Here is a 26,864-nt window from a genome sequence, read left to right as displayed (position 1 = left end):
TTCTTATCTCCCTCAACTCCCTCACCCTCAACAATGGTTCCACCAGGGGAACGGCACGTAATGTCTCTGAAACCCCCCATTTCCTGCTTCAACACTTGGCCTGGTTTGTTACAACCATGGGTAAATCCACCCTGTCAGTGGGGTACTCTTGTCATGCCCAGTACAGAGAGAAGCTTCTTGGTATCAGAGGTTCTGTAGCAGCATTAGGAGAACAAACCTTCCATCACACTTCCTTTCCATCCCCACTCACATCCTGAGTCCAGGTTTACCTCCATGTGGCTGGAAAGAATGTGTTGGGTGAGTACCTCTTCAAGATCTGTCAATTTTGCCTGAGTAGTTTCCCACAAAGGCCACACCAACCATCACCTCAACAAAACAACAAAAAGCAAATTATTTCATGTGTCAAAACCCCGATCAGTTCTTTGTAAGCTGAACGTGTCCCATATATAATGAGCCCCATGAGATGCCTGGGGTTGATACTTGATAACTGCCAAGTTGATAACTACAATCCTGTCTGTGCTTTAGCTTAACAAACTGCTAGCAAATGACAAAGGTATTTTGAAGGGCCTCTGTGGCAAAGCAATCCTAAAATTTAGTTCCCTAAAACAACTATTTATAAACAAGGATTCTTCTGGGTAGTCTTTCTGGTATGGCTCAGACTCTACTGGACTGGGTTAAACTAGCTCATGTATCTGTGGTCAGTTGGTGAGTTAGCTGGGGACCGACTAGTCCCAGGGGCCTCACTCACATGTCTGGCAACTGGTTGGCTATCAGCTGAGCAAAGAAGGGGCACCTGTCTTTCCTCACCCTGCAGGTTTTCAACAGAGGACTGTTTTCAAATATGATGTGCTTATAAACAGTGGAATTTACTCATTCATCAATATTCATAAAGTGCCTACTATGTGCTGGGCACTATTCTAGTCACCGAAGAGAGAGTCATGAATATTAAAAAACCATTAAAATTTCATGCAGATATTAACAAGAATGAGGTGTATTTATATGTACTGATGTGAAAAGATATCTAAAATATATAAAATGAAAAAAAGCATGTTGCAGAACAGCATGTATCATATGATTCCATTCGTGTAAGAAATTATTTATTTGGGGGCGCCTGGGTGGCTCAGTCGTTAAGTGTCTGCGTTCGGCTCAGGTCGTGATCCCAGGGTCCTGGGATCGAGCCCCGCATCAGGCTCCCTGCTCAGCGGGAAGCCTGCTTCTCCCTCTCCCACTCCCCCTGCTTGTGTTCCTGCTCTCGCTGTGTCTCTCTCTGCCAAATAAATAAATAAAAACTTAAAAAAAAAAAAAGAAATTATTTATTTGTTTGAGAGAGAGAGAGCATACACGCATGTGCGTGCAGGCAAGTTGGGTGGGAGCAGAGGGAGAGAATCTTCAAGCAGACTTCCCGCTGACTGCAGTCTGCCTGACATGTGGTTCGATCCCAGGACCCATGAGATCATGACCTGACCCAAAACCAAGTGTTGGACACTCAACCAACTGAGTCACCTGGGCGTACCCCGTGTAAGAAATTCTTATGTACCTATGTACATTACATACATATATACACAATTTCACAGTGATTATCTCTGGGATTTGTATTTGTGGGATGTCTAGGAAGAGAAACTATTTATTTGGCATTTTATATTCATGTAATATGAGTGTGTTTTTATATATAATAACTATAACTTTATATGTATATATAATAGAAAGCACTAGTGTGATTTTAAAGACTAACAAAAATTGTATTTGGCTGCTAAAGAGAGTAAAGACAGAGGGCAGTAGCTGGAGTGGCACCTCAGGGTAAGGGGTAGATTGGCTGCAGTAGATGGGGGGCGGGGTAGGGTGGTGCATAGAGGAGCCTGGCACAGGAGAGCCACACAAGTTTCCTGATAAAGCCATAGTGGATAAGATTTGGAACTCAGCTGCGGAAAATGACCTCAGATGAGAGGATGGGCATCTCCACTTTATAGGGGGAAAATGAAAGAACAAGTGTGGGCACTGTTTGGTTGTATATGAGGTGTATGATCTGGCTTCTGTTTTCCCACTTAAGTAGGAGGTAAGAACATTTCCTCAAAGAGAGGGAAGAAGTAAAGAGGTCTGCATTTCAAGAAAGGAAGAGAAGGGTTGAAAATATCATAGAAAGTCTTAACAGCAACCAAGTCTAGGATAGCCATTGGAAAGGGTGCTGAGTGAGGAGAATGTCACTGGAGATATGGGGCTTAAGGAAATGAGAGGCCAGACCCGAGCTGGGGTAATATCCTGACCCTACACCTCCCTGTTAGGGACCCAGGCCAAGGGAGCAGGGGAGGGTATAGAGGGATGACAGAGAAGGTGGAGTGTATTTGGCAAGGCATAATTCAGGTATTCCTGAGTCCCTTGGGCATATGGCTATTTATTGCCATCTAAATTCCCGTGTGGTCTCTAATAATGACATCCCTGGCCCTCTGGAAATCAAGACTCTCTGCCTTCCCTCCTGTCTCCTGGGACCTGAAATTCCATCACTGGTCTGATTGATAAGTGCACCAGGTCCTCCAAAGGGGGTGGAGGGGAGCTCAGATATTTTGCTGTAAATCTATGTTTCCTTTACCATGCCATTTACTAGGTCTAGTTTGTGGCCACATTCTATTCCCTGCCCACCCCACACCCACCCAAAATATAGTTCCCAAGAGAAGATCAAGCCTACTGGCTCCAGGAGGTAGCAACCCTTGAGGGCTAATTAGGCGAGGTTCTGCTGGAGATGTTTTCCCTCTCATGAGTCCTGCCTCTACAGCCTCCCAACCCTCCTAGGGCTGCCCCTAGTCCAAATTTCAGAGTTTATACAGGAGGGAAATCTAAAGTCATTGTATAGCTTCTTATGCAATTTCTATCTTTTATGAGTAATATGGGTTCTTGGGATGATTGGAAGAGATGGTATCTTTAGCATTCTGACTGAAGGGGAAGGTGGAAGAAATCAGTGGTTATGCACATGGAACCTAACATTCTGCTCCCAGAGGTCACAGGTGGTTCTGAACACTATTTGGGCACATGACTGCTTACCCAGAACCTGTCAACGGATAATCCAAGGAATTAGGGTGCATTTCCGAAATGTTGAGCTGGGCGCAGCCGGTCTCTGGTGATGTGCCTACAACTGACGTCCCTCAGTTCATCACTACCCGTGACAATGCACCCAGACCAAGAATGCATGCACCTACCCCTGCCCATGTGTCTCAGAAAAACTATCACATTCGATTTCACAATAGAGCGCCTCCCCTCCAACCCCATAATACCATTTTAGTGGTACAGAGACCAGAGATGCTCCTGTACTTGACCTCAGTACTTGTAGTAGTACTAGTAGCCTCAGTGCTTGACTACAATTTGCAATTCAGCTTTGTCCTGTGGAAGGCCAAATAGCTGATGCCCCTTACAGCATCATTTCTGGCATCCCACAAAGCCATATCTAATCACATCTAATCCGAGTAACAGTGATGGTCATGTATAAAAAGAATGTTATTGAAATGTGTAGTCACTACTGAATTTCCTCTTTTAAATATGGGCAGCAGGTATTCTAGATGCAACTTGGTGAAAAGTCTCCTTATGTGCTTTATATTAGGATTCCATCAGTCAGTTGAAGGATATATACTACACATGTCTTATTACAAATATCCCTAATATGTATTACTGTGATAAATCACTGTTAAACCTATTGACTGTATGTACAAAAAACGTTCAAATATTTAAATAAATGGGGAAATAGTTTTACCGTTAATATTAAATATTGACAGTGAATTATAAGGACAACTTTAGGGAAAACATAAATTTTTAGCCAACAAACATCTAATAAAATTGAATGCACAAGGCAAAACAAGAATTTCCATCAAAGTGGTAATTTTTATGGAATTGCTTGATATGATAGCACTCGTTGTGTTAAACAAAATGATCTTTCATAGCTGTATTGAGTTATTTTAGTTCCTTTAGGCCACTGTGTTTTTACACAAGTCCTCTAGGAACTCACCAAAGCAGAACGGAAAAAGTGTCAATGCTGCCACTTCAAATGTGATAAAAAAAGAGAAAAAACTTCCAAATCACATGTGACATTCATGATAAAGTATCATCAATTATAATGTAATAAACTATTATAAGATATAGGAAAAAAGGAAGAAATTGTGAATAAAAAATGCCATAGTTCCCAAATACCTTGCTCTTCGGACTTCATTGGAAAATGAAGGTCTGGGAAGTATCACAAAGAAGCAGTAAAATAACCACGGGAACAACCCAGCAGCAGACAGTGCTGAGAAATTCTTGATAAATTCTTGTTCCTGCATGAGAATAGAAACATTAAAAAGTTCGACTATTAAACTTTCATAATACATTTGCAATAATTGTTCAACTGTCTTGGTTTACCCAAAATATCTAATTTTTCTCCCTCCAGCATCCAAATGCATTCCATGATCTTCATAATAAGCTTTGGCCTCCATTTTGATCAACTATTATATTCCTGTACTTGGCCTTTTGGCAGGAGGCCAAAATGTGTATTTGATACGCCCTTGAAGATGCCCTCTCTGGAGTGGTTCACTTCTAACCTTAAAGCCAGACTTCAAGCTTTCTCAGACACAGCTCATTCTGCTTCCAGGGGCCACCTTGCCACTTCCATGGTTTCACCTCCCAAGGCTCAACATTTATATGATGAACCCTTCTAAAAGCTCTCCTCAGGGTTCTGCACATCTGTGTTCCCTGAACAGGGTCAGACACAATATATCAAATTAGTGCTGGAATAATTCTTTGTGGTCACCAAGAAAGAAGACAATAATTTGGTATTGATTTGCCAGCAAGTGGTTTTTTTCTGCTATGGGGTTGGAACTTTCAGCCCCATCCCTGACCTCGCGGGAGAAGAGTGGGGTTAGAGATCGAGTTCAATCACCAATGGTCAATGATTTAATCAATTGTGCCTCTGTAATGAAGCAGCCATAAAAAACAAACAAACAAAGGACTGGGTTCAAGAGCATCCTGGGTGGTGAACATGTGGAGATGCAGGGAGATTGGTGCCAGAGAAGTCATGGCCCCTCCTCACCCTTTCCTACATACCTTCCATTTGGCTGTTTGTGAGTTGCATCTGTTTATAATAAACTGGAAATCTCGTAAGTAAAACGTTCTCCTGAGGTCTACACGCCAATCTAGCAAATTAGTGGAACCCGAGGAGCATGTCCTAGGAACCTCCAGTTTATACCCATGGGTCAGAAGGACAGGTGACAACCTGGATTTGTGATTGACATCTAAGCGGGGGTGGGGAACAGTCTGGTAGGACTGACCCCTTAACGTGTGGGAGCAGAACCATCACCAGGTAGATAGTGTCAGGATTGAACTGAATTGTCAGGTATCCAGCTGATGTCTCAGAATTGCCTGGTGTGTGGAAACGCCACACATCTGGTGTCAGAAGTGAATGGTGTTGTAGTGAAGTGTTGAGAATAGAGGAGACACAGGAGGAGTGTGTTTTTCTTTAGTAGAAACAAATGCATATTAGTTTCATCCCTGTGCATGTGTATGCTGACGTACTTTAGAAAAAATGAACTCACCAGCCCTTGCCCATTGCGTCGTGTCTCTGTGGAGATATTCATGAGATGGGAAAGCATGCTGCTAAAAGCCATGACTCCAACCATTAGAAAGAACCATCTGGCTGACAATACCTTGTATTTTGGGCAGTTAGAATTCTGAAACCATAGAAAGCATGACGCTGTTGCCTGGAAGAAGCAATTTAGCTTATTATCTAAATTTAAACATCCTAAATATAGTTCCAAAGTAGTTTCCTGGTTTGGAAAATTACCACAACAACAGAAACAAATAAAACCTAAAGGGAGAATATAAACAATGTCCAAGAAGGAAACACTTTTTGGAACATAAAAACCAGAAATAAAGTTTCCTAAACAATATTTGAAGTTTTCATGAGTTTTCAAACAATATTCAATGGCTGTATCTGTAAAAGGGACTGCTAACCTTTGTGATCAAGACTGATGATAACTTTTAAGTGAAATAAAATTCCAAATAAATTGCTATGCTACCTGCTGTGTAATGTTAAGAAACTCTGGAATCCACTGGCCATTCAAATTCTGGGTCCTCCATCTACCTGCTGTATGTGCTAACCTCTTTGTGTCTCAATTTCCTTATTTGTGAAATGAGGATTTAAAAATACTATTTATTTCATAGAGCTTTGGCTACTCATGAAACAAATATTTATAGAACACCTACTATGTACGTCTATAATCAGGTAGAATTTTTTTTAAAAGGCTGATGTCTTGTGGAATGTATATTCTGTAAAGAAAAGACAGAAAAGGAGCAGTAAACATAATAAACAGGTAAATAGTACTTTAGAATGTGAACATTGCTATGGAAAAGAAGAAGTATAGCAGGTTGGGGTAACTAGAAATAGCAGAAGTCGGTGAGGGTGTAACTGAAGTAAGATGATAAGAGTAGGACTAAATAGTTTGAGGAACAAATGAAAAAATGGATATAACATACTTATCACAGTATGTGATATATTGCAAACAATATTAGCTGTGATGATGAGATCATGAATCCTGCATTATAAGTTTTAACATAATGTAACACACATTTTTTATTACTAAAGGTCATCTTCTTCCCATCTTACTAAATAAATACTGAACCAGAGTTTAAATAACACCGACTTAAGGGGACGCCAGTTATTAAAACACCCACGTGTCACACTCTCGTCCAGGAATCTCAGAGAACTCGTGGCTCTGAGAGAGTTCTGGCTATCACCTTGGTCAGATCACATAGAGTTGAAAAGCAGTGAACCAGCTGTCCATCCCCAGGTATACTCTGTTCTTGGAATTTTCGTGATGTGACACACATAGTGGAAAATACTTACACGTCCTAAAAAGTGAGGTTATATTGGAATTTTCGTGGCGTGACACACATAGTAGAAAATACTTATACCTCCTAAAAAGTGAGAAGCAGGTTTCCTGGGTGTGTCTGTGGAAATGTAGGGGTTTGTCAATTACCCTGGAAAATGGTGGGCAGAAGTAAGCACCCTGTATGTATATATGGATGTATTGCAGTTTGGCATGGCTGGAATGAGAGAGAGAAAATTTTGGGGGTGGGGCATGTCAGAAAGTAAAATTAGAACGATGCCATAATAATAGATTTCCAAGCATGTGAGAGGCTTGGAATTTACCCAATAGGTTATAGAGAATCATTAAACAATTTAATAGTGGGAAAGAATATAAACAGATATGCAATTTAGAAAGATTATTCCAGCTCCTGATGAGAAGATGGATTCCTTGAGACAAAAAAACGGGAGAGTAAATGTCATCATAAGAGCCATATGGACTGTGCGTGTACATTCTGGAAGTAATTAAATCAAGGGCTGGAAAGACTTTTAATGAAAATGGATTGATGGGCTTAAAGGCACAGCAGGATAGAAATTTCTATCATAAAATAAGTAGGAGTAGACAATAGGGATTTCATAAGAAAAGGCAGCTGGGCATGAAGTATTATCAAGATAGCTTGGTTTCTGTTCAGATAAGAGGGAATAAAGGTAAACCTGTTCAACAGGCTAGCTGTGGGTGTGGGGGGTGTGGGCCTAGCAGGAAAGTCAGGTGGTGGACAGCAGGATTGGAGTCACTTGGATTATTTTGAAGGGAAAGCAGAGGTGATGGTTTGGGTCTGTTTTTTTTTTTGTTTTTTTTCTTTTAGGTTTTAGGAGTAAATAGCAAGGATGAAGGAAACTGAAGGCTTAAGTAGCAGGCTGGGAATAAAATTTGGCAGTAGGGTCAGGAAGAATAAGCAAGAGCAAATCCTATTGGTTAAGGGGGCTTGAGGTGGGTGGCAGAAAGATTCCAAGCTGATAGATGTATTTGTTTATTTTTTAGCTCACTTATTTAGAGTTTATTCCAAATAATCACTCCTGAATTTGATTAGATATTTCTGAGTTGAGCAACAAATGTCTTCTAGAGCTGTTTCCTTCTCCAGTGAATAGAAAACACTTTGTTTTTGTCTGAATTCATGTTTATGAAGTTGGTAAGATTAATAGGTCAGAAGTCCATATCCTGCTTTTCTCAGGCTTCAGAGGCCAGAAGTGAGAAATGCAGCTTTTTATTTCAACTCATTCATCATTGTTTTTAAAAAGCAGGAAGTATGGGGTGCCTGACTGGCTTAATTGGTGGAAGCTGTGACTCTTGATCTCAGGGTTATGAGTTCAAGCCCCACATTGGGTGTAGAGATTATTTAAAAATAAAAACTTAAAAGAATACATTAAAAAATAAAGAGGAGGAAGCTGTTGCCATAATTTAGCAGGCTCCTTTTTCCTACTCATTAGCTTTCAGACATTTGTCATTCAATTAGAATGGCTGAACTTCGAATGACAAGCACAAACCCTCAATAATGACCAAATACCTAATCTTCCTTTTTGGGAATTTGTGTGTGTGTGGGGGGGGGTAGGGCATGGGGAGTTTCTTCTACTCTTCTATGTTCTTCTAACTGATCTAATAATCAAACTGACATGATCCCTGATCATGGAGAGAGGCAAGGGGGAGAGAGAGAGAGAGAGAGAGAGAGCAACACACAGGGGATTGCACAAGGTAAACAGTTTTGACTAGGAAAACAAGAGGGACTGATTCTCGTGAGTTTTTACAACCAGCAGAGCTCAAAGAGTGGAGTGTTAGAGGTCAGTGACTTGGCTAGTATTGAGCCCAGCAGGCACTGCAGTGCTCCTGTGGAGAAGGAAATCAGAGGCGTGGGAGTGGAGGTTGCAATTTGAGGATCCCCTGGTATGGACGGGGAGAGATGGTTCTCCCTTCTTAGAGTGCATCTGGGAGAGGTAGCATTGCCTCTCAGGGGACAAAAGAGCTGGCAGGTGCCATTGCACTGCCCCATTCCTTAGCATAGGGGCAGATACACCTGCTGAGGATGGCTAACCTGGACATCAGCTTTTTGTTGTGCTTTACTCTAAGCTTTAAGCTCCTGCACATTGGTGCAACTGCCCTGGGACAAACCAGCACCAGCCCCAGTGAGGTGAGACCCTCCCCCAAAGGATGTGCATGGGTCCATACCATGCCAGGTACCCAAAGTTTGGAGTTGTGAAATTCACCTGGCCTGCTTGGGGTAATACACAGGTGCACTGCACTGCCAGGCAGGCAGATGGCCCAGGCATAGGCAGGGTGAAGGCAGGAATATGAGGGATGCCTAAGATACACGAAGGGAGATTGTTCATTCTTCTGGGAGGGCTTCCCAGACAGCAGGGAGGGGGAGGGAGGTGCAATCTCCCCTCTCTGGGGATGAAGAAGAGGGCTGGTGCCATTTTTTCTCCCCCACCCATCAGCACAGACTGACTTCAGTGAGCAGCACAGTGCCAACAGTGGAGGCCAGAGCTGCTTACACCAAGCCCCACCCCTCTGCGCTCTGCAGGTGCTTCTTTACTAAGGCAAGTGCCTGAGAACCAGAGCAGCAGGCCCTTCCCCCAGAACACCAGCACAACCCCACCTGCCCCAGCCCCCGCCGCACACCATGTCTACCGAACATAGAGTGTGCAAAGTTTCAGTTCTACTGGAAATATCAGCCGGTCTCTTTTAACAAGCAAAACCAGAGTACACCTAGTTAAAACTCACCACACTCTGTACAAGGTTCAAACACTCCCCACTGCAGGCAAGGAGAAGCTCTGCGGAGGATGGACCTGAGGGATAGAGCAACCAAAACACAGCAGGAGAGTGCACACACCATATACCAGAAACACTTTCTGAAGCATGAGGCACTGGACACTCTTCTTAATAAAGCCATTACTCTCAGGAGAGGAAACTGTCCTAATACACAGTCTTTCCTAATACACAGAAAACAGGCTTTCCTAGTACACAGAAGACAAAGACCTAGACAAAATGCCAAGATGGAGGAATTCATCCCAAAAAAAGAACAAGAAAAGGTCATGGCCAGGGATCTAATTGAAACAAATATAAGTTAATATGCTTAACCCAAAATTTAAAACAATCATAAGGATACTAGCTGGGCTTGAGAAAAGCATAGAAGACACCAGGGAGTCCCTTACTGCAGAGATAAAAGACCTAAAAACTAATCAGTCTGAAATAAAAAATACTATAACTGAGATGCAAAACTAACTGGATGTAATGACCACAGGATGGAAAAAACAAAGGAATGAATAAATGATATAGAAGATAAAACTATGAAAAATAATAAAGTTGAAGAGGGAAAGAAAAATACTGAATCACGAATGTAGACTTAGGGAACTCAGCAATTCCATTAAGTATAATAACATTTGTATCATAGGAGTCCCAGAAGAAGAGAGGAAAAAAGGAGAAGAAGGTTTACCTGAGGAAATTATAGCTGAAAGCTTCCTTAATCTGTGGAAGGAAACAGACATCCAAATCCAGGAGGCACAGAGAACTTAAACAGACATCCAAATCCAGGAGGCCCATCAAAATTAACAAAAGCAGGCCAACACCAAGACATATCATAGTAAAATTTGCAAAATATAGAGATAAGGAAAAAATCCTAAAAGCAGCAAGGGAAAAGAAATCCCTAACTTACAAGGGAAGACAAATAAGGGTCGCATCAGATCTGTCTGCAGAAACTTAGCAGGCTAGAAGACAGTAGCATGATATATTCAAAATGCAGATGGGAAAAATAAGCAACCAAGAATATTCTATCTGGCAAGGCTGTCATTCAGAATAGAAGGGGAGATAAAGAGTTTCCCAGACAAACAAAAACTAAAGGAGTTCGTGGCCGCTAAACCAGCTCTGCAAGAAATATTAAAGGGGACTCTTTGAGTGGGAAAGAAAGACCAAAAGCAACAAAGAGTAGAAAGGAACGGAGAAAATATCCAGAAACAATGACTTAACAAGTAATACAAGGGCACTAAATTCATAACAATCAATAATCACTCTGAATGTAAATGGACTATATGCTCTAATCAAAAGACATAGTGTGTCAAAATGGACAAAAAAATAAGACCCATCTATATGCTGCCTACAAGAGACTCACTTTAGACCTAAAGACACCACCAAACTGAAAGTGAGGGGATGGAGAACCATTTATCATGCTAAGGGATGTCAAAGGAAAGCCCGAGTAGTCATACTTAAAACAGACAAACTAGATTTTAAACCAAAGACTGTAGCAAGAGATGAAGAAGGGCACTATATCATAATAAAGGGGTCTATTGAAAAAGAAGGTCTAACAATTGTAAATATTTATGCCCCCAACTTGGGAGCACTCAAATACATAAAATAATTAATAGCTAACATAAAGAAACTCATTGATAATAATACAATAATAGTAGGGAACTTTAACACCCCACTTACAGCAATGGACAGATCATCTAAGCAGAAAACCAACAAGGAAACAATGGCTTTGAATGACACACTGGACCAGATGGACTTAACAGATCTATTCAGAACATTTCACCTTAAAGCAGCAGAATACACATTCTTTTTTTTTTTAATTTAATTTTATTATGTTATGTTAGTCACCATACAATACATCATTAGTTTTTGATGTAGTGATCCACGATTCATTGTTTCATATAACACCCAGTGCTCCATGCAGTACATGCCTTCCTTAATACCCATCACTGGGCTAAACCATCCCCCCACCCCCCTCCCCTCTAAAACCCTCAGTTTGTTTTTCAGAGTCCACAGTCTCTTATGGTTCATCTCTCCCTCTAATTTTCCCCCCTTCGTTTTTCCCTTCCTTCTCCTAATGTCCTCCATGCTCAGAATACACATTCTTTTTGAGTGCACATGGGACATTCTCCAGGATAGATCACATACTAGGTTACAAATCAGACTCTAACAAATACAAAAAGATTAAGATCATACCATGCATATTTTCTGACCACAACATTATGAAAGTTGAAGTAAACCACAAGAAAAAATTTGGAAGGACCACAAATACATGGAGGTTAAAGAACATCCTACTGAAGAATGAATGGGTTAACAAGGAAATTAAAGAAGAAATAAAAAAATACTTGGAAGCAAATGAAAATGAAAACACAACAGTCCAAAACCTTTGGGATGCAACAAAAGTGGTCCTAAGAGGGAATTATATAGCAATACAGGCCTACTTCAAGAAGCAAGAAAAATCTCAAATACACAACCAAACCTTACACCTAAAGGAGTAAGAAAAGGAACAACAAATGAAGCCTAAAGCTAGAAGAAGAAGGGAAATGATGAAAATTAGAGCAGAAATAAATGACATAGAGACAAACAAACAAAAAACCCCAGTAGAACAGATCAATGAAACTAGGAGTTGGTATTTCAAAAGAATTAATAAAATTGATAAGCCCCTAGACAGATTTATCAAAAAGAAAAGAGAAAGGACACAAATAAATAAAATCATGAATGGGAGAGGAATGTGATCTCTTCACAACCAACACCACAGAAACACAAACAATTATAAGAGAATAGTATGAAAAGTGACATGCCAACAAATTGGGCAACTTGGAAGAAATGGATAAATTCCCAAAAACACGAAAACTAGCAAAACTGAAACAGGAAGAAATAGAAAATTTAAACAGACCCATAAACAGGAAAGAAATTGAGTCAGTAATCAAAAATCTCCCAAAAAACAAAAGTCCAGGGCCAAATGACTCCCACGGGAATTCTACCAAACATTTATAGAAGAGTTAATATCGATTCTTCTCAAACTGTTCCAAAAAATAGAAAGGGAAGGAAGACTTCCAAACTCATTCCATGAGGCCAGAATTACCTTGGTTCCAAAACCAGACAAACACCCCACCAAAAAGGAGAATTACAGGCCAATATCCCTGATGAACAGGGGTGCAAAAATTCTCATCAAAATACTAACAAATTGAATCCAACAGTACATTCAAAGAATCATTCACCATGATCAAGTGGGATTTATTCCTGGTCTGCAAGCGTGGTTCAATATTTACAAATCAATTGACGTGATACACCACATTAATAAAAGAAAGGATAAGAACCATATAATCCTCTCAATAGATACCAAAAAAGCCTTTGACAAAGTATAGCATCCATTCTTGATAAAAACCCTCAACAAAGGAGGAAAGGAGGGAACATACCTCTATTTCATTTAGAGGCCATATACGAAAGACCCACAGCTAATATCATCCTCAATGGGGAAAGACTGAGGAACAAGATAGGGATGTCCACTCTCACCATTGTTATTTAACATAGTCCTGGAAGTCCTAGCCTCAGCAATCAGACAACAAAAAGAAATAAAAGGCATCCAAATCAACAAGAAGGAAGTCAAAGTTTCAGAGATGACATGATACTCTATGTAGACAACTAGAAAGACTCCATCAGAATATTGCTAGAACTAACAAATGAATTCAGTAAAGTCTCATGCTACAAAATCAATGTACAGAAATTTGTTGCATTTCTATACACTGATAATGAAGCAGCAGAAAGAGAAATCAAGGAATCAATCCCTTTTACAATTGCACCAAAACCCATAAGATATCTAGGAATAAACCTAACCAAAGACATAAAAGATCTGTACTTTGAAAACTATAGAACACTTATGAAAGAAATTGAAGATGACACAAAGAAATGGAAAAACATTCCACGCTCATGGACGGGAAGAACAAATATTGTTAAAATGTCTATACCATCCAGAGCAATCTACACATTTAATGTAATCCCTATCAAAATACCAATAGCATTTTTCACAGAACTAGAACAATCAATCCTAAAATTTGTGTGGAACCATGAAAGACCCCAAATAGCCAAAGAAATCTTGAAAAAGAAAAGCAAAGCTGGAGGCATCACAAATCCAGACACCAGCTATATTACAGAGCTGTAGTCATCAAGACAGTATGGTACTGGCACAAAAACAGACACATATATCAATGGAACAGAATAGAAAATCCAGAAATGGACCTAAAACTATATGGTCAATTAATCTTTGACAAAGCAGGAAAGAATATCCAATGGAAAAAAGGCAGTCTCTTGAACATTTGGTGTTGGGAAAACTGGACTGCAACATGCAGAATGAAACTTTCTTATACCATACACAAAAATAAATTCAAAATGAATGAAAGATCTAAATGTGAGGCAGGAAACCATCAAAAGCCTAGAGAAGAAGACAAGCAGCAACCTCTTTGACATCGGCCATAGAAACTTCTTACTAGACATGTCTCTGGAGGCAAGGGAAACAAAAACAAAAATGAACTATTGGGACTTAATCAAGATATAAAGTCTCTGCACAACAAAGGAAACAATTGACAAAACTAAAAGACAACCAATGGAATGGGAGAAGATATTTACAAATGACATATCTGATGAAAGGTTAGTATCCAAAATCTGTAAAGAACTTACCAAACTCAACACCCCAAAAAATAAATAATCTAGTTAAGAAATGGGCAGAAGACATAAATACACACTTTTCCAAAGAAGACATCCAGATGGCTAACAGACACATGAAAAGATATGCTCAACATCACTCATCATCAGGGAAATACAAATCAAAACCCCAATGAGATACCACCTCACACCTGTCAGAATGGCTAAAATTAACAACACAGGAAACAACAGATGTTGGTGAGGATTCGGAGAAAGGGGAACCCTCATGCACTATTAGTGGGAATGCAAACATGTGCAGCCACTCTGGAAAACAATATGGAGGATCCTCAAAAAGTTAAAAATAGAACTACCCTATGATCCAGCAATTACACTACTAGGTATTTACCCAAAAGATACAAAAATACTGATTAGAAGGGACACATGCACCCCAATGTTTATAGCAGCATTATCAACATTAGCCAAATTATGGAGCCCAAATGTCCATTGACTAATGAATGGTTAAAGAAGATGTGGTATATATAATATATGCAATGGAATATTACTCAGCCATAAAAAAGAATGAAATCTTGCCATTTGTAATGATGTGGATGGAGCTAGAGGGTATTATGCTAAGCAAAATAAGGCAGTCAGAGAAAGACAAATACTATATGATTTCACTCGTGTGGAATTTAAGAAACAAAACAGATGAACATAGGGGAAAGAAAAAAGAGAGAGAGAGAGAGGCAAAAGATATAGACTCTTATCTATGGAGAAAAAACGGAGGGTTGCTGGAGAGGAGGAGGGCAGGGGATGGGCTGAAAGGATGATGGGTATTAAGGAGGGCACTTGAGATGAGCACTGGGTGTTATATGTAAGTGATGAATCACTAAATTCTACTCCTGAAACTATATTACACTCTATGTTAACTAACAAGAATTTAAATAAAAACTTGAAACAAAACAAATTGATATGAAACAGATTAACAGGAGAGAAATGAATTTAATTATCTATACAAAGGGGCCACAGAGGAATATGAAACCCACAGACAGGCAGCTGAGGCTTACACGCTACCTTGAGCTAAGGAGAAGCAGGGGTCTGGAACTTCAAAAGGGAGAAAGACAATTCACTAGCAGGTGGGAAGAGCAAATATTTGGTAAACAAATGTTTGCCAAGATTTGTGAAGTCTTTCTCACCTAAAACAAAATTAGCTTTGCTAATAGCTCTCTTTTTGGTTCATGAAGGCTCCTTGTCTAAATTATTTGGGGCAGTTAAGCGGAAGGTAAAAAGAAAAACTTCTGGAGTCTTCTGTTTCTTAAAAATAATCAGCCTAAAATAATCCTCATGCCAAAGAGACACATTTTGGGTGGCAATTGTGCCCAGTTTCTCCACAATTTCCACATGGATTCTCTTTGCAAAGGCTCATCCAACCTTATCTAATAAATTCAGGGTCCTATGTAGGTTTGAGCAAACTGATCTCATGAGAACAGAATAAAGGAAAGATTTTAGTGATGGAAATAATATATACAAATAAATCAGTAGGAGTCATTTTATGTAAAAAGTATAGTGGTGGAAGGGTCATCAAGCCTCTTTGCTTTAATAAGCATTTTATGACATAAGCCCACTGGGCTGATGGGCTGGTGGGTAAGGACAAATGTGGTACTTTCCAATGTTAAGTTGGGTTTGGGGGAGAACATATCCTGATTTTTATGGGAGCAGGTACAGCTCCTGAACTGCCATCTTGCCTTACCCACTCTCATTGTATGGACCTGGGCATGTTATGTTAATTAGTCATTTATGGTATTTTAGATCATTGGACCTCTAAAGGATCTGGTGTGTGCAGGTGGGAGAATCTCACCTCAAGAGTGGGGTCATTCATGGCATCAATCAGTTGACTAAAATATGTGTTTTTCCTGTCAGAACATAGGAAGAGGCTCTGTACTGGTGGGGAAAGGAAGAGGGAAGCCCGGGTGGTTGAGTGGAAATCTCTCTCTCTTGATCTGGACCACCTTGTGGGTAAGATGTGTAGAAAGAAACTGAGGATGCTCAAATGATTTCCCCCATAGAAAGCCAAGCCAGATTTTGGAAGTCAGAACACAGGCAAAATAAATGGGGTTCAGGACACACCACTCCCAAATATGGCACTTTTAGCCTATTGAATATCTTACACTGAAAGAATTTGAGAAAATGGTTGAAAGAGGAAGGTCACTCTGATTGTTCCCTCCTCCCCAACCTCTTGTGTTTGTTCCCTGAAAGTAGGAGCAAAATCTCCCATGTGAAAGGTATCCTCCCTACATGAGGGGAAGGGAAAACATCCTTAACCCTAGAGAATGGGACTTCAGAGCCTAGAAGGGTGTATAAATACACCTTCTTACCTCTTCACCATTTACTACCCCTAGCCCAAACCCCTTTGTGTTGTCAACTTATCACATATTTATCGTGTCTTTGTCTGAAAGGTATAAAAGCTTCCTGCTCTGCTCACTTGCGTCTTCATTGTCTTGGGAAGGTTCCCATGTCTATGTAACCAATTTAATAAATTTGCATGCTTTTCTCCTGTGACTCTGTCTTTGTCAGTTTAATTTTCAGACCCAGCCAGGGACCCTAAGAGGGTCAGGAAAATTCTTCCTCCTCGAGAGGGAGAAGGCTGTAAATTTGTGTCAGCCATTTGAGGTTAAGTAAACCATCTCAGGGTGTAAAATAGGACAAGGTCTACAAGCCCTTGGTGCACACCAGCACAAATAAAATTAGGAAACTGTAGTTTATATGCCATAGTTTTCATGCACTTATATATTTTATGTTCCTTTTCTTTTCTTTTTTTGTTTTGTTTTAATTGGTATTTTAAAAAATCTTTTGTGAAAGTTCCAATCTGTCTTAGCTGTGCTAAGGAGGAAACAAAGAAATGAGTTTGTGTCCACGCTTGGACCAAAATTAAATGGCACAGAATTCAAATACACGTCAGTGTCAGGTGGCAGAAACAACCAAAACGTGAGAGCAGGTAGGTGGGGTGAAGAGCCACTAGCTAGCAGTTGGACCCGTTTGGAGATTCTCTTACAAAATAAAAGCTTGGAAGTGATTTCTTTCCTTTTGCTAATACATTTGGCTGTTCCTTTCCGGGCAAACCCAGACCTCTAAAGTGAAAATATCATCACAGTCTCAGGAAAGATTCATTGCTGACCTTATCTGTTTTTATTCCAGGATACTGGATCACCAAACAGCTGGGTGAGATGATCTCTCCCTCTACAAATAAAACAACACATAATAAAATAAAATTAAAAAATAAATAAATAAAATAACATTAAGTGATTTGTGCAACGATATCTGACAACTTATTTCTGCAAGAGATGTTTATTACAGTTACAGCTGGCCTCGTTAATACTCACTGTTAGTAGTTACTTACCCTTAAATTTAAAAAAAAAATACATATATTTCTTTCATCTGGAGTGGCTAATGCTTGAATATCTGTCATTAACAATGTATTTGTATTCATTATCACTGTTTTACTGCATCTTCTTTAAAGCATTTTTTCTCACAGGGGAAAAGTTAGCAAGTTCTGTATGTTTGTAACAGATTTTTTCAAAGACTTTATTTGGGAGGGAGAGAGACAGAGCAGGAATGGGGAGAGGGGCAGAGGGAGAGGGAGAAGCAGACTTCCCACTGAGCAGGGACCCCCCTCCCCGATGCAAGGTTCGAGCCCAGGACCCTGAGATCATGACCTGAGCCGAAGGCAGCTGCTTAACTGACTGAGCCATCCAGATGCCCTGTAACAGATTTTTTTTGATGGCAGGAACAATAGTAGAAAACTGAACAATTCGTGACTGAGAAAGCAGTTGGCTTGGAGGCAGGATACGGAACAGTGGGTAGGAGGCACGTGTAGGACAAACTTTACCTACGTCCAGGTTGCTTAGAATTGGTGATAGTTGTTTTTTTGACCAGATTTTTTTTTAGTTTCTCAATGGTAATGACCTTTAGGATTGCAATCCAAATGACATAGGAAGAGCATCATTTAACAAGGCTGGCCATTCCCAACATTAATCATAATTTATGTAACTTGACCATATTATCTGCTTTACTTTGTTTTCAGTGACTCTGTCATTGGGAAATGTGTTCTGTCCCCTCCCTTCCTCTGAAGGTTGTTGCCAGGGTGGAGTGAGAGCTGCAAGAGCATATCGAGTGTCTCATGTTGAGATGATCACTGGGTGGCTCTCTCCAGATGATTCGTGTCTGATTTTGCTGCAGTTGTGAAGATTAATAGCAGAACCACAAAAGCAGTTTACCAGGGGCACTCTAGAGTGTCAAATATTGAGGGCGTCGATTTAGTCTGAGGGGACTGATGGAAGAGAAGGAAGAATCATTCATTAATTAAGCAAGTATTTCACAAGCGCTTAATATAGGCTTATTGAAGGAGGTGTTACTAGGAAATAAAGGGAAAGCTAAAACAAGGCCTCTTCCCTCTAACAATCCAAAATCCATGTGGGGACACAAAATGTCCGTAGCAAAATAACTGAGTGGAAGGTCAGAGCTGTTTTGGTCAAACCTCAGGACCATGTACAGGAATTCGGGGCCAAGAGAGGGCATTTTAGCTGAAAGTCTTGTAGAGAAGGTGGGATTTTGGTTTCCAAATTTACACCTAGTAATTGCCTCTTTCCATTGAGCATGCCTGAGAATTTCGAATAATGTAATTTTTCAAGACCCCTGCTAGTCCTATTAGGGATGGAACAGAAGTGACACGATCTCCTCTGGGTCAACAGGACTGGTAGAAGAGGATTACCCGTAGCTGACAGGATGAGCTTACATTTACTGAGTTCTGCTGATACTCCAACCTCAGAAGAAAAACAGCTTTTTTTCAGAACAAAGCAAACACCCGTCTTTGTGACTCTGGGAATGTATTTATGGACAGCTGGAGCTTTCCCATGTCTGCTTCACCCAGCTCTTCCTGGAGCTCAGCCAAAGCCTTTTTACAACACCCAGCAATGTGTCACTCCATGGTTGGGGATTCTGATCCAGATGTTTCTCTCCATTCTTTACAGAAGCCTGTCCCCGTGTGAAGCTGTCGCAGGCACGAGCCCACCAAAAGCCATGCTCTTCGGGGGCTGGAAAGAAATAAACAAAAAAGTAACATTTCAACGTGTGAGATTTCAACATGTCATAAGCACAGGGAATGGGAATTCTGAGGATGCTGAGCACGGAAGGAACTTGAAAACACGCAAGAATGACTTGGACAATTGGGGCGCTTGCGAATTCTCCCTTCCTCCTAGAGCAATGATCTTGGTAACGGTTTCAGTGGTGTCTTAGTTCTTGTCTATGCATGAGTCTCCTATCTTCCCCTTTTATTTCCCTCTCGGCTCTAATAAAGAAACCACATAGAGGTTTGAGGTATTCAAAAGGGGGTGATATGCATCCTGCACGGTACACTCTGTAAGCACTTTGCTGGAACAATAGGTAGCTTCGTGCTCCCTCCTCACCTTCACCAGCAACTCGTATTTTCCCTGTGATATTATTGCAAGCCCCAGGGGCACGGGTGTGCCCAGAACGCGCTAGGGTTAGCATCCACTGAGCCAGTGTGAGACACCTGCTTTAAAGGGACATGTCTGTTTCTGGCTGGAATCTGCCCTCCCCAGAGCTCTGCACTTCAAATATTGCGGTAAGAGATTTCTCGGACACACAGTGAGATGTTTCCACTTGCAAGAAAATGGTAATTGAATCGACAAAATGGAAGGATGTGGCAGTTGGTCAGTAGTTTCTTTGTGGCTCAGAGTCAATAGCAACAAGATTTTCGACTTTCTTTGGCAGTAAGACTGCTGATTCCAAAGAATAGTTTCATAAAGTGTTTATAACAGACACCATATGGGTGTGTGTCTCTTTCTTTAAATTCCCTCCTACAGAGAGTTTATTTTTCCTTACTCACCCTCTTTTGGATACTACTGTATCTGTTTAAAGAACTATAAATAAAAAACCAAATCCTCCCCAAGAATTAGCCATAAAAGTCAGAGATTTTTTTTTCTTTTTTCTTTTTATGGGAAAGATGTTTTTTCCCCAGAGACTTTTGTCTGGTTTACAAATGACAAAGGACTTGCTTAGCATAATTGTCTTTGGGTAGGGTGGTCATACTCAGGGATGCCAGAGACAGGAGGAAGATATTATTTCTACTCTGAAATATTTTGTACTTTTTTTCATTTTTTAACAAATTTAATTCCAGTATAATTAACATAGAGTGTTATATTAGTTTTAGGGGTACAACATAATGATGCAACAACTTTATACATTATTCAGTGCTCAGCATGGCAAGTGTACTCTTAATCTCCTTCACCTATTTCACTCACCCAGTTCGGCTATTGTAAATAATGCTGCTTGAACATAGGGATGCATATATCTTTTTGATTAGTGTTTTTGTGTTCTTTCATACATACCTGGTTGTGGAATTACTGGATCATAATGTAGCTCTATTTTTAATTTTTTGAGGAACCTTTATATTGTTTTCCACAGTGGCTTCACCAGTTTGCATTCCCACCAACAGTGCGTGAGGGTTCCTTTTTCTCCACATCCTCGCCAACACTTGTTTCTTGTGTTGCTGATTTTAGCCATTCTGACAGGTGTGAAGTGGTATCTCATTGTCGTTCTGATTTGCATTTCTCTGATGATGAGTGATGTTGAACATCTTTTCATGTGTCTGTTGGCCATCTGTAGTCTTTGGAGAAATGTCTGTTCATGTCTTCTGTCCACTTTTTAATTGGATTATTTGGTTTTTTTGTTTTTTGGTGTCAAGTTGTGTAAGTTCTTTATATAATTTGGATACTAACCCTTTACCTGATATGTCATTTGCATGTATCTTCTTCCATTCCGTAGGTTGTCTTTTAGTTTCGCTGATTGTTTCCTTTGTTGTGCACAAACTTTTTATTTTGATGTAGTCCCAATAGTTTATTTTTGCTTCTGTTTCCCTTGTCTCAGTAGACATATCCACAAAAATGTTGCTATGGCCATTGTTGGAGAAATTACCACCTGTGCTCTCTTCAAGGATTTTTCTGGTTTCAGGTCTCGCATTTAGGTCTTTCATCCATTTTGAGTTAATTTTTGTGTATGGTGTAAGAAAGTGGTCTAGTTTCATTCTTCTGTGTGTAGCTGTCCAGTTTTCCCAACACCATTTGTTGAAGAGATTGTCTTTTTCCCACTGCATATTCTTACCTCCTTTGTCAAAGTTTAATTGACCATATAATCATGGGTTTATGTCTTGAAATATTTTGTACTTAGACCCTGCATCAGCTATGCTTAAATTAATAAGAAAATGAATGTTTTACTGTCTTTAGGGCCTGTAGTTTCTTTCCTGCTTTAAACTAATAATGATTCCAGATTTTGCAAAAAAATCAGTTGCAAAGCAGAGACTTTGTTGTGGAATGGGGAGAGGTTGCAAAGTCATTTGGTGCTGATAGCTTGGGTAGATGGCCATCACCTGCTGTTTGTATAAATTGCATTTCTCTCCTTGATTAGGACTAGATGTATTTGCATATTTAGAGATGATTTCATCATCACATTATACTATTCTGTAGTCCTAGATCAACGAGTCATTTAACAGTGTTCCTTCTGTCCAGATGACACCCCCTCCCAAGAAAAAATAAGTTCACTGCCAACTTTCCCATCTTTCCAGGAATATTTGGAGGTGGAGGGAATTTGATAAACTACAGAAGTTTATAGGCCTTGATTTATCCAAAGACTTTTTAGAAGATGTTAGTTAATACTGGTGTTATGTCTTCCAGTGGTCTATAATAGAGGTCATTAGCTAAATGCCATAATGCTGATGACTCAGGGGATGCTCAAATTTGTGTCAGCATTTGCACTTGACATTAGTGCTCCAATCCCCCTGGACACTCACACAAACACTGTACATTTGAGTCTATGGTAGGAGTTAGAATCCACGTATAAGCTTCATGTTAACTGAAGACAAACAACAACAAAAACCCACTTCTCTCCCCCTCAGGCTGCTGCTGAGCAACCTTGGAGCATCCCAGGGGCAGAAGCAGCCAGCTGGACTAGGCACACCATTTAGCACATAAACCACGGGGACTCTGTAGAGCAGCACAGCCTATAATTCCAAAGTGAGAGTCCAATAGGGAAAGGGGAAATAAACAGATCTCACCTGAAGTATGTTCTAACCAGTCACAACTCCCTTTGGAAGAAATCAGCTCAAAATGTCCCTAGGAGTTACCGAAGTTAGAATAGTCCAGCGATTACCCCATAAGGATAGGCAGACACCAAGGGAAGGCAAAATTTGGGTGAAACGCTCTTAACCTGGCCAGGGTCATTGCCCAAATATGCAATTATCTGGAGGAGAGTTTTACAAGTGTGGTCTATGTGTAAATGGGGGATTTACAGTTTAGCTTTTAAAAAAATTGTTCCCAGCGGTGGCCATCTCCTGAGCCAGAATGAGGGTTACCAAGCAACAAGAGAAACAAAGGCAAGTTCCGAGAAGTTCTTCAATCCTCACAGCTGAAGGGCTTTGCTTCACTGTGCTCCACCCTAGTGCAAGAGACATTTCCAGGCAGAATTGATCCTTCTTCTCTTTGTCTCTGCCCTCGCCACACCCCCATCTCCCACAGCACTCTGGTTTTTTTGTTGTTTTTTTTTTTAAGATTTTATTTATTTGTTAGACAGAGAGAGACAAAGTGTGAGAGGGAACACAAGCAGGGGTAGCCGGAGAGGGAGAAGCAGGCTTCCCGCTGAGCGGGGAGCCCGATGCGGGGCTTGATCCCAGGACTCTGGGATCATGACCTGAGCCGAAGGCAGACGCTTAACGACTGAGCCACCCAGGTGCCCCCCACAGCACTCTGTTTACACTGTTAATTTTAGCACAGAATACATTTTGCCATGATACCATGGCTTTTAAGTGGTCTGTATGTTTTCCAATTAGATCACTGGCCCCTTTAAGACAGGATGCCTGTCTTTTTTTTGTCTTACTGACTTAGTGCCCCAAACAGTATCTTCCTATACATAATAGGTTTACAATATATTGAATGTTAAGTGTATATTAATTATTTTTGCCTATTAATGTTCCAACGTTCCTTTAAGGCCTATCTCAACTGCTTCCTCTTTCAAGAAGTTTCTTCTTATCTCCAATGTGTTGTCATTTCCCTCTGAATTCCTACAGAATTCCTTTACCTCTTCCGTGAAGCTTATTTTGCCTTGTAGTACAGTCATTCCAGTTTGGCCTTAACTGTGTGCTCCTTCGGGATAGAAACCATGTCTTCCTTGGCTCTATATCCTTGGATACAAACACTTGCAGAGACTTGCTCATTCACTTATTCATTCCTTCCTTCCACGAATATAACTGAGCAGCAACTATATGGATTCTGTTCTAGGGCTGGAGGGATAAAGCGCACATAATAGACATGCCTCACAGAGCTTAAAGTCTCAAGGGGAATTTTGACAAGTAAAGAGAAAATTAAAGCTCAGTGCTTTGATGGGATACAGAGTCCATGACATCACTTGACCCCAATTCAGGGAATCAGAGGAGACTTGCTGGAGTAAGTGACACTCATGCTGAGGCTTAAGGAAAGAAGGAACTGTATATGCAGAGACCAGGAAGTGAGAGAGAGAGACTGGTATACGTAAGATGGAGGAAGAAGTTTAGAAGTTTAAACTGGCTTAAATGGAGAACGCTTTAAATTTACATCATACGTTTCTCTCTAGAAAACTGAAATTTACAGGAGCAAGGCATAAAAAAGAGAAACCTAAGTTCATATAGATGACTGTGCTAGCAAGAAATTCTGCCTTCCAGATCAGTTCTCTCTCCTTTAAATATTTCTATTTCTGCATTTGTTTGTTTCAAGGCCAAGCCTCTTTTCCATCATCACCCTCATGCAGAAAATAAATATATGCAAGCATTTGATGAAGCTATGGCACCTTAAGTCATTTTACTTTCTGGTTAAACAGTGTTCGCTCTGATAGTTCATCCTTAAGTAAGAGAATAACTTGTCACAAGTAAGTTGGCAAGTAAGTACTTAGAAGTAAAAAAGTGAACATGTGGGGAACATTTTTACAGTCTGTGAGCACATCGACCTGAATGTGACCTGGCAAAGTTGGTTTCAGAAACCAACATCGAGAGGGTGTTTTTTCTGCAGATCTACAGTTTCAACAGGGAAAGAGGAAATGGAACTATAAATAGACTGACCATATAAGTTATCATCCCAACTGGGACACCTTCAGAGTCAAATGGAGAACACAAAACAGCTTTGTGTCAAGAAACAGGGACAAACTGGGACCACCCACATAAACTGGGACATATAATCATTCTATCTATAACTAAAAAATTCGCAGATTTAGACATCTTCATGAGCACAGTTTCTCTCTCTTTGCTTTCATTCTAGACCACATTTTACAGAAGACACTCCGAAAATAGTTGATGTTCAAAGAATGTTCTTAACTATATCCTAAAAACAGGAGAATCACATCTCCTTCCCTCATCCACAGCAAATTGGGTCTTTCATCTCTAATTACAAAATCTCTAAAAATTGCCCAACTGCATAGTCAATATTTATGAGTATGAAATAATAAGCAGTATATATGTTGATCTCTTCCCCTGATTCCTGCTAAGAGTTGGTCTTTGACTCCAGTTCCTATGACACAGAGCCCCCCAAACCCTTGTAATTTCCTGAGTGATGGGAACATCTGACACAGGGCTCCTAAATCCCTTGGAATTTCCTAGGTGGTAAGAGTGTCTTTTGTTCTAATGAGGCAACTCTTTGTTGGCTCTTGAATGGAGGCTGGTCACCAGAAAGACCAAGCCATGATTAGAAGCTTGAAACTTTAGCCCCACCCCACCCCTCATTCTCCAGAGAAGAGAGGGGGCTAGAAATTAAGTTAATAATTGATCATGCCTACATGATGAAGCTTCCATAAAAATGCCTAAAGTATGAGGTTCAGGGAGTTTCCAGATTGGTGAATACATCCACATGCAGGGAGAGTGGTGTATCCAGAAGTTCCTGTGCTTAGGAGCCTTACAAACCTTGCCTTATATATCTCTTCATCTGGCTATTCATTTGTATCCTTTAAAATATCTTATGTAATAAATCAACAATAGTAATTAAATTGTTTTCTTGAGTTCTGTGGACCCCCCCCAAGCAAATTATCAAACTCAAGTAGAATGTTATAGGAACCTCAGATTTGTAGCGAAGTCAAATAGAAGATATGAGTAACCTGGAGAACCGTTACTTACGATGGGCGTCGAAAGTAGGGGGGCAGTCTTGTATGATTGAGGTCTTCACCTGTGGAGACTATTTAAACTCCACACAGTGTCAGAATGGCTTGGTGTGGAAAACACACACATCTACTGTCAGAAGTGTTGTATGAGCAGAGGAAAACAGAGTTTTTACCAAACAGTGAGCCTCCAGAACTACCTAACACTCTAGATCAGCATCATCCAATAGAACTTTCTGCAGTGATGGAATGTTTTCTATGTACACGCTCCAGTGTAGTAGCCACTAACGACATGGACTATCGAGGAGTTGAAATATGGCAAGTGTGATGGAGAAACTATGTTTTAAATTTTAATTATCATTAATTGAAAAGTAAATTCAAACAGCTAATATGGCTAGCAGCTACCACATTACATAATGCATCTCTAGACTGCTGGGAGTAAAAAAGATGACATGTGAATGGTACTAAGATAAAAACAGAACGTCTTTCATTTTCTTGTCCAGTGTGTGCACACACCACCAGGATCCTAGGAGGGCAAAGTCTCAGCCTTTCCTTTTGAGAATCAATTTCATCTCTATTAAATGTAAGAAAAAGAAAGACCTTAAAATATACAGATATCAAGAGTATTTGTGGCACAGAGCACTTATTTGCATGTCCTTTCTACTTGAAACACTGTGGAAAGAGTTTATACTAGTGGAAAAGATGGTGAACATGAACAAGAACTTCCTCATCCCATCCTATACAATGCTTTAAAGAAATGCAAAATTTCTCAAGAAAGTCCTATTTCTGCCAGAGCCTTCTATAACAGTATCTTAAGGCCCCAAAACCCTCTCTCTGGCGTTTTATTCTTCTCAATAAAAGAAAAGAAGGCTCAAAGCAATTGATATTAGATTTCCCAATCTCATCAAATGTATCCCTCTCTTCTGTCTTAAGCTCTTTGAATCTCCTCTGTGGCTCTTACTACTTTCTGTTTTGTGTTGGCTGTGTAACTAATACAAAACAGTGAGAAATGGATGCCATGGAAGGCAGGTTCATCATATTACCTCTCCTACTGGATAGTAAGTACTTTGAGAGCAAGCAATGTATATTCCCTAGCATTAGGTATGGTTTTTTCATGAATAGTAAGTTTGTTAGGAAATATTTGTTAGTTCCTTTAGAATTTTTTTCTTTATAGATAACTCACATTTTGTAAAAATCAAGTTTCCAGAACATGAAATGAGATAAGGTAAATTCCTAACTTTGACAGCAAGCCTACTGTCAGGGAGTCATAGGAACTCATGAGTCCCTCCCAATTGTAGTGCCTCAGAGATCAGTAATGCAGGTATCATAACTGAATATAAATTTTAGAGTGCGGTAGACTGATGTTTTTCTCTCTCTTTTTTTTCTTTTGAGAGAGAGAGAGAGAGCATATTAGCCGGGGGGGGGGGG

General features: G+C 40.2%; 1 long non-coding RNA gene across 3 annotated transcripts in view; it reads right to left on the bottom strand.

Annotated features, from left to right (window-relative positions):
• Nucleotides 1–3,857: 3,857 nt before the first annotated feature.
• The window catches only part of LOC145722332 (uncharacterized), a 48,682-nt gene continuing 25,675 nt past the window's right edge, over nucleotides 3,858–26,864 (bottom strand). The window contains exons 2-4 of one of the 3 annotated variants that reach the window (XR_014146514.1): nucleotides 19,045–19,342; nucleotides 17,428–17,487; nucleotides 3,858–4,292 (exon numbers count right to left, since the gene is read on the bottom strand). This is a non-coding gene — a long non-coding RNA (uncharacterized LOC145722332). Of the gene's footprint in view, nucleotides 4,293–17,427; nucleotides 17,488–17,657; nucleotides 18,580–19,044; nucleotides 19,343–26,864 lie in introns of those variants that run through there. The other 2 variants (XR_014146513.1, XR_014146512.1) reach the window with 2 other exon arrangements.

The sequence above is a fragment of the Leptonychotes weddellii genome, chromosome 6 (assembly GCF_054177405.1).
Source record: "Leptonychotes weddellii isolate Sample4059 chromosome 6, ASM5417740v2, whole genome shotgun sequence".
In the NCBI taxonomy this organism is placed as follows: Eukaryota; Metazoa; Chordata; class Mammalia; order Carnivora; family Phocidae; genus Leptonychotes; species Leptonychotes weddellii.
This window is presented reverse-complemented; position numbering and strand designations above follow the sequence as displayed.